Raw genomic sequence first — 9,684 nt, forward strand, 5'->3', positions numbered from 1 at the left:
ATTAAAAAAATTTTTTAAAGGATACAATCAAGAAAGTAAAATGACAACCCTTAGAATGAAATCATATATCTGAGAAGGGTCTTGTATCTAGACTACAAAAGATTCTTACAATTTAATAAAATAAGTAACCCAGTTTAAAAATAGACAAAGGATCTGAGTAGACATTTACCCTAAGAAGATATAAAATAGACAACAAGTGCATACAAAGGTGCTTAACATCATTAGTCCTGGGAAAATACAAATTAAAACCACAATGAGAGAGGCCTTCACACTCACTGAATGGCAAAAATAAAAAAGACAGATAATTGTTGGGGAGGATGTGGAGACACTGGAACCCTCATACATTGCCGGCGGAATATAAAGTGGACTGTGGCAAACCATCTGGCACTTCCTTAAAATGTTAAACAGAGTTACCATATGGTCCAGCAATTTCCTAAGATGTATGTCCCAATGTCCCCAGACATTTCCCTAGGCATATATTGAAGAGAAACGAAAACATAGATCTATACAAAAACGTGTACAAGAATGTTTATAGCAGCATTATCCACAATAGCCAGAGTGGAAATATGGCCAAATGTCCATCAACTGATGAATGAATAAACAAAACATGGTATTTGCATACAATGAAATATTATTCAGCAATAAAAAGAAATGAATTACTGAAACACACTATAAAATAAATGAACATTGAAAACATTATACTAGGTGAAAAAAGCCAGTCACAAAGGAGCATATATTGTATAATTCTATGTACAGTATATGACATGTCCAGAGAGTCAAATTCCCAAAGACAGAATGTAGCTTGGGGGGTGGAGGGTAAGGGAAAATACTCAAGTATAATGCTTCTTTTTGAAATGATAAAAATGTTCTAAAATTAATTGTGGTGATGGTTGCACAAGTCTGTGAATATAATAAAAACCATTGAATTGTATACTTTAAGTAGGTAAGTGATATGATATGTGAATTACATCTTTAAAAAGCTATTACTTTAAAAGGCAGATATAAGAATCTAGCTATTTTTTATTGAGGCAGTCATTAACAAGATTTGTACAATGTAAAACAATGCCACTCTTCTCAATGAAATTTTTCTTTTGGAAAATATATATTTTTAAAATTTTATGCTTATAATAACATATATTGTTAATTGTTATTTTAAATGAATTAAATATATTTTAACTTTTTTAGTTTTAACTTCCAATTATGGTAAATATCAATAAATATAAAATGCATAAATTGTTATAGGTATAAGAGATTATAAATAACACTATGATATGCAAGTATATAAAGAAAATGAAATGAGCTCAAAGAAATACCGCCCTGCCAGTGTGGCTCAGTGGTTGAACATCAACCTATGAACCAGGAGGTCCCAGTTCCATCCCGGTCAGGGCATATGTCCAGGTTGCGGGCTTGATTCCCAATGTGGGTTGTGCAGAAGGCAGCCAATCAGTGATTCTCTCTCATCATTGATGTTTCTCTTTCTCCCTCTCCCTTCCCTCTCTGAAATCAATGAAAATAAATTTAAAAGAAAAAGAAGAATACCAAGCTAAAACCATTACATAGAGTAGTAGGTACTATAAAAAGACAAAAACACTGCTGAAAATTGTTCAGAACTTTATTTAAAAACAACAAACAAATTCCCTTTTATATTATTACTAGAGGCCTGGTGCCTGAATTCGTGCACAGGTGGGGTCCCTTGGCCTGGCCAGCAATCGGGGCAATTAGGGCCAATAGGGCCAGCCAGCCATTGGGAGGGACTGCAGGAGGTTGGCCGGCCACAGGAGGTTGGCTGTGGGAGTGCACTGACCACCAGGGGGGCAGCTCCTGCATTGAGCATCTGCCCCCTAGTGGTCAGTGCACCTCATAGTGACTGCTCAATCGGTCGTAACAGTTGCTTAGGCTTTTATATATATAGATTTGAAGATGCATATTACATTTTCAAAATTAAAAGTATATTTAGAATCACTGTAGATTAGTTTAGAAAAAAATCCTAGCAAAATGAATATACCTATTTTTATATATTGTAAGGCTACATTGTATTCTAAGGTGTCTTTAGAATTCTTTTCCCCTTGTAGGACTTTGGTTAGCTGGTGATGTGATAATAGTCTTTGTCAACTGGGCAATACCAGAACCAACAAGTGGTTGCTGTGAGGGCAAAGGGCCTGACCCAAAGAATCAACTTTCAGGTCATTCAGTGGACATTTAAGTTTGCTTCTGTTTGCATTGAAAGTTAGCAACACCCACAGCAACTCTCCAGCAGTTAGAAACAAAGGCCCCTGCCCTTGGCACACATTCTCCATGGTTATGAAGCCTCATTGCTAAGGAAGCATGTGGTGTGGCTTCAGTTTACAAAGCCAGAGCCCTGGGTTTTCCTCAAGGTCACTGCTACCACGCCTCCCTTAACTCCCACACCAGCCCTTCCTGGGATCTGTGTGGCCACCTGCCACTCTTTCTTTACATCTATAATAATAAAAGCATAATATGCTAATTAGACTGGATGACCTACCGGACAACTTTCCAGACAACCTTCTGGATAAAGTCACAGTGGTGAGGGCTGAGCCCCTGGCTTGAATTTCATGCATTGGGCCTCTAGTTATGAATAAAGAGAACTTGAAAGGTTGGCCTTTCAAAGTCAAAGCCAAGAGCCTCCCTCCTGCCCAGTGGGCCTTCACTAAAGAAATGTTTGGTAGAGCTGGATTGGATTCTTGGGGTTGGAAAAGGGTTGAAAAAAATAAAGGAGCAGGTAAATCCACAGGGACAGAAATTAAATTAGTGGTTGCCAGGGTCTGGCGGAGGGGAGAATGAGAAGTGACTGCTAATAGGCACAGAGGTTCTTTTGGGGGTGATGAAAAATTTCTGGAATGAAATAGTAGTGATGATTGCACAATTCTGTGGATGTACTAAAGACCACTCAGTTGTACACTTTAAACATCTACATTTTATGATATACTAGATGCCCGGCGCACAAAATTCACCTAGGCCAGGCCTGTGATCAGGGCTATCTTCCCCAGCTGCCCACAGCTGGCCCCGCCCCCCACTGCCATTCCCCCTTGGTTCTGCATTCACCATCAGGAGATCGGAGCCTGCCAGCCAGGAAAGGGACCAAGAGGTTGTCAGTGCGCCTCATAGTGACTGGTCCAGCGGTTGTTCTGCCGTTAGGGTCAATTTGCATAATACCCTTTTATTATATAGGATAGAGGCCTGGTGCACAGGTGGGGGCTGGCTGGCCTGCCCTGAAGGGGGCCCTGGATCAGGGTGGGGGGTCCCTGTTGGGGGGCAGGACCGGCCTGGGAGAGGGGCCTCAGGCAGTTTGCAGGCTGGTCATGCCCCCAGCTTTGTCAGAAAGGACGTCTGGAATGATGTCAGGAAGACTTCCAGTCTATCCGGTCTAATTAGCATATTACCCTTTTATTAATATAGACTAGGGGCCCGGTGCACGAAATTCGGGCACTGGGTGTGGGGGGGGGGAGTGTCCCTCAGCCCAGCCTGCCCCCTCTCACATACTGGGAGCCCTCAGGCATAGACCCCCATCACCCTCCGATCGCCTGATCGGCCCCTTGCCCAGGCCTGACGCCTCCACCAGAGGTGTCAGGCTTGGACAGGGGACCCCCATCTCCCCTCGATCACTGGCTCTGGCCCCCGCCCAGGCCTGAGGCCTCTGGCCAAGGAATCATGCCTGGGCAGGGAACCCCCATCTCCCTCTGATCGCTTGCTCCACCCCCCGCCCAAGCCTGACGCCTCTGACCCAGGCTTCAGGCCTGGGCAAGGGGACCATCATATCCCCCCAATCCCCGGCTCCGCCCCCCACCCAGGCCTGATGCCTCTGGCCCAGGCATCAGGCCTGGGCAGGGGACCCCCAGCCCCCCGCCCAGGCCTGATGCCTCGGCCAGAGGAGTTGACCCTCATCACCCTCCGATCACCAATCACCGGATCGGCCCCTCGACCAGGTCTGAGGCCTCTGGCAGAGGTGTCAGGCCTGGGCAGGGGACCCCCAGCTCCCCGCGGTTGCAGGCTCCGCCCCTGCCCAGGCCTAACACCTCTGGCCTAGGCGTCCGGCCCGGGCAGCGGGGACCCACAGCTGCAGCGGCCCCGCGATCGTGGGCTTCGCTTTAGGCCTAGGCAAGGGACCCCTAGCTCCTGGGACTGCTAGCTTCGACCGTGCCCAGCTCCCATCACTGGCTCCACCCCTACTTCCTGCTATCACTGGCCAGGGCGGAAAAGGCACCTGATTCTCCGATCATGGCTGGGGGGCCGGGCAAAGGCGGCCCCAGGGCCGCCTTTGCCCGGACCCCAACTCTTAGCTCCCCCCTGGGTTTCCGATCACTGTCAGTGGCAGGGGGCTTCTTCCTGCTTTCCCTTTAGCCTCCCTGCATTGTGCCTACATATGCAAATTAACCGCCATCTTGTTGGCAGTTAACTGCCAATCTTAGTTGGCAGTTAACTGCCAATCTTAGTTGGCAGTTAATTTGCATATAGCCCTGATTAGCCAATGAAAAGGGTATCGTCGTACTCCAATTACCATTTTTCTCTTTTATTAGTGTAGACTAGTGGCCCAGTGCACGAAATTTATGCACTAGAGGTTGTCCCTCAGACCAACCTGCACCCTCTCTAATCTGGGACCCCTCAGGGGACATCCTTCTCACAATCCGGGACCACTGGCTCCTAACCGCTCACCTGCCTGCCTGATCACCCCTAACCACTCTGCCTGCCGGCCTGCTTGCCCCTAACTGCCCCCCCCCGCCCCCCGTCGGCCTGATCACTCCCAACTGCCCTCCCCTCCTGGCCTGATTGCCCCTAATCACCTCTGCCTCGGCCCCGCCACCATGGCTTTGTCCGGAAGGACATCCGGAAGGTCTCCCAGTCTAATTAGCTTATTACCCTTTTGTTAATATAGATGAGTTCTATCTCAATCGATCGATAAATGGGAGTTATTTCACAGGCCAACAACAGCAGAGGGAGCAGGATGGTTTAGTAACATGAACAGCTAGTTCACAGGCATATTGAGCAACAGTTTTTATTTTCTCAACTGAAAACTTGATATGAAGGGGTTACTGAACTAGACATTTTGAAGGTGGTTTTGTGTGAGACCAAAGGTCCTGCATTCTCTCTTGGGAATGGAACAGAAGGTTGATGGCTATATTTCTGACATTTGAAGATTAGATTACATCAGTACAAATTTATGCAGGTTAATATTTGAATTCGCATTTGATCTGGGAGAAACTACTTATTGAAAGATTGGTGGCTCTTGTGAATGCTCTAGTCTAGTGTATTTTAAGGGATGTATTGGGAGCAGGGGTAGAACTTAGGACACACTTCTGGACAAAAGCTAAAGGCAGAGGTCTCAGTGGAAAGAAGGGCTATCTTGGATGCAGGAAGATTCAGAGCCAAACATGAAGGAAATCATGGACTCAAGAGGAAAAGAGTGGGAGCTCCAGGCAATGAGGTGTCCCTGCCCCTACTGATTCCCAGTCCGCCACCACCCCTTCCTCAAGGGTTTAAACCAGGGAGGTAAGTTCAAGGCCCTAGACCACTTCTGCCTAATGGCTTAAAGGGTCTTCTAAAAGGGCGTCTGAACTGGTACCTAATCCGGTCTGACATCTTGGGTAAATAGGCTACTGTGTTGATAGAGAAAAAGGTCCTAACTTGGTACACCCTGCCCACTCCTGGGGCGTAGGTCTAGCAAGGAAGCAAGGTGGAGGTCTAGCAGAAGTCATGGGTAGACTTGCATGTGTCACCATGTAATTCCCTGTGCTCTCCAGGAGGGAACACATACATGCCAAGGAAGGGAGTGACGGTGCCATGTGAAACTAGTGAGTGTGGGCCCCACCCGGCCTTCCCTGGACTTGTATTTAAGCCCCAGGGGAAGAAAGGGGATGAGTAAAAATGTAAGGAAATGGTCTCAGTTGATGTGTTGGTGTAACACAAAAAGAGAGAGCAGCATTCTGTTTTCAGCTGTGCTAAGCTGATCTTTAGGCCCAACAATTGTGCTCTATTTTGGGGTTCTCTCGGCTCTGCCAGTTGGAAGTGGGCAGCTGCTTAGCATTTCCTTCCCCACAACCTCACACCCAGACAGTGTATAACAATGAGTGTTAGGCTCTGACCAGATGCTGGCATGTGTGCAGCCTTATTAGGAACTAGGTCCCAGAAGTCACACAACCAGTTCTGTGACCTCCTTGAGGTTCCTACTCTCCCTTTACTAGGCACCCGATACAGATTGTATTCGTTCCTTGGGGCCACACTAACAAAGTACCACAGTCTCAGAGGTTTAAAATAACAGAAATGTATTCTCCCACTGTTCTGGAGGCTAGGGGCCTGAAACCAGGGTGTCAGCAGGGCCAGCTTCCTCTGAGACGCTGGGTAAAATCCTCCAGCACCCCTCCAAGCTTCTGGTGGTGGCCGGCAATCCTTGGTGTTCTTGGCTTGCTGTTGCCTCACTCCAGTCTCTGCTGTATCCTCACATGACTTTCTCCCTGTGTGTCTCTCCTCATTTTCTTCTTGGTTATCCTAGTAGCTGCAAGGCTCCATTTTGGAAAAGGCCACATTCACAGGTATTGGGGATTGGGACTTCCGCATATCATATTGGAGGACACCATTCAACCCAGGACACACACCTTGCCAGAAACGGCCACTCCAGAGCCAACACAGCAGTGTCCTGGCCACAGGACCCCCCAGGCTTCTGGTTGAGCCCGGCGATAATGGCCCTTGTGAAGGGAAGAGCAATGGAGTCCAAAATCCTTGTCTAAGTGGCAAGTATTAGACTACAGTTCTTCTGACTCTTGTGCCCCAGCTTGCAAGAGCCAGACTCACCATTTGAACAGCTCCTATTACACAGGAGAAAAGTACGTTCTGATAGCCCTTCTGTTAATTAATCCTTAGGATCAGGTTTCATGAGTGTTTTGTGCCTTGGTCCCCTTTGGCAGCCTGGGAAGCCCATGAACCCCTTCTCAGAAAAAAAAAGGAAATGCTTTTAAATGAATTAAATAAAATACATAAGGACATAAGCAGTGGTTCTCAAACTTCCTAATGCTGCGACCCTTTAATACAGTTCCTCATGTTGTGGTGGCCGCCAACCATAAAATTATTTTCATTGCTACTTCATAACTGTGATTTTGCTACTGTTATGAATCGTAATGTAAATATCTGATATGCTATATGTGTTTTCCGATGGTCGCGACCCACAGGTTGAGAACCGCTGTAAGGAAACCTACTATATTGAAATACACGTCTCAAAATAGTTTTTAAAAATTTGTGCTATACTAGCAATATATGTGCTTCTTTATTAACACTTTAAAAAACAAGCTATAGAGGCAAGTCTAGTATTATTGTGGTTTTAAAATCACGATGAGTGTAAATAATATTTGGAGATACAGAAACTGTAACATCAAGGGAAAACCTGAGATTCCCGCTGTGGCAGAACCATTGGTACCCTTCTCCCCATCTTACCGCCGCCCTTCCCCCACCCCACCCCCGTTTGCTGCCTACTTTCATGGTGGAGGGAAACAAAGTATTTTAGTTTGTGGATGGTGAAAACAAAGATATTCTTTCCCCATCCAAATGGAAAGACTTCCTGAATCCTCACCTTAGCCCCCTGGAGGCCAGTGGGCTCCGGCTGAGCAAGCCCTGTCCTCGTGGGTGCAGAACTATATTCCTGATTCGGAAGCTTCCACAGCCTGGGAAATGCCATGACACTGTCTGCACTGAATCATCTTAACACAGGTTATAGGTCCTGTAACTGCAGAATTCTGGAGGCCAGGGCCATTCAGGCACCGTGGAGGAGGCTGCAGATACTGGGGTCCTGGCCAAGATGGGAGGAGTGGGTCTCAGAGAAGCAGCATTATCAGCTGGAAGCAGGGCAGGAGTGGGGAATGGAGAGGATGGGGCTGACCGGGAGACAGGGCCAGCACAGGGGAAATTAAACCATACAGATGGTCACCGCCAGCAGGTAATTAATTAAATGCATTTGTAAACACTTGGAAGGTACCCCCTGCGCACCACTAGACATTCCTGTGTCATTTGGTGGGTAGCTGGAATAAATGAAATTTATATTATATTTGAATGTTTCAGCTGAGTTTCATCTACAAACAGCCCAAGTTCAGAGCTTGAATTTATGCAGATAGTTTTAGAGATTTGAAACAAGCAAACCAAAAAATACAATACAAATGTTAATCAATGTATATTATTATTAAATTCCAATTACTTTTATCCATTAGTAATTGTCATTATTAATTTGATGTGATGAATAATATTAAGTTGCTGTTCTCAATCTACATATATATAAAAGCCTAATATGCTAAGTGTCCAACCTAGCGGTCGACCAACAGGTCACTATGACATGCACTGACCACGAGGAGGCAGATGCTCCGACTGGTTGGTTAGCTTGCTGCCAAGGTCGGGCAGATTGGGACTGGGCGAGACGGGGCCGGACACACCCTGGAGCCCTCCCGCGGTTCCTCCCCGGCCACCAGCTCTGATCGGCCCCAATCACCAGCCAGGCGGAGAGGCCCCACCAGTGCACGAATTTGTGCACCGGGCCTCTAGTGGGAATATAATTTCCCACAGCACTGCCTCTACCATTGTATTCTATTTGGTGACTCAGTTCTCTCACCATTTTCTCCCTTTGAAATATTGAGAAATTTTCTTCAAGCATGGATGGCATCATTTGGCCTTTACTTTGGAAGAATGCCCTGCTTACATATGATGTCCTCTTTTGCTCTTTTCTACTGAGCCTGCAAATATTAAAATTTTCTGAGAGGGTGTGTGTTTGTGTGTGTGTGTTTATCATGAATTGGATGTTAGATGCTCTTTCTGCTTCCATAGCCTAGTATTTCAGTGGACTACATTAATTGATCTTGGGGCACTGAAACAGTTTTGCATCTCTAGAATAAATCCTGCTTACTTTTTGCCATATTATTATTTTTATATACTGCTGAATTGTGTTTGTTAATGATATGCTAAGAATTTTTGCATCTATTTTCATGAGGGATGTTGGTCTAAATTTTTCTCTTTGTCTGGCTTTGCCTTAGTATCAGGGTAATAATATGAGCTTCATAAGATGAGTTTGGAAATGTTACTCCCTGCTCCCTGTCCTTCCACTATCCAGCATGGGTTGTGTACAATTAAATCTCTAAGCTATTGGTAAAATTCTTGGGGACTGATTATTTCTTTGGAAGAAATTTTTAAATTATGAATTTGATTTCATAATATTTATAGGGCTGTTTAAATGAGCTGTTTTATAAATGTGAATTGTGGTACTTTGTGTATTTTGAGGAATTGGTCCATTTTGCCTAAATTGTCAAATTTATGTGGGTAGAGTTGTTTGTATTATTCCCTTATGGCCTTATGGTTCTTTAAAATATATATATATATATATATATATATATATATATATATATATATATACTTTTTTATTGATTTCAGAGAGGAAGGGAGAGGGAGAGAGAGATAGAAATATCAATGATGAGAGAGAATCATTTATCAGCTGCCTCCTGCAAGCCCCCCACTGGGGATCGTGCCCTGACCCGGAATCGAACCGTGACCTCCTGGTTCATAGGTCAACACTCAGCCTCTGAGCCATACCAGCGGGCTCCCTGTGGTTCTTTTAACATGTACAGGGTCAGTAATGACATCCCCTGTTTCACTTCTGATAACGGTTTGTGTCTTTTTTCCTTGTCAATCTTTCCAGAGATT

Source organism: Myotis daubentonii, chromosome 12 (assembly GCF_963259705.1).
Source record: "Myotis daubentonii chromosome 12, mMyoDau2.1, whole genome shotgun sequence".
Lineage (NCBI taxonomy): Eukaryota > Metazoa > Chordata > Mammalia > Chiroptera > Vespertilionidae > Myotis > Myotis daubentonii.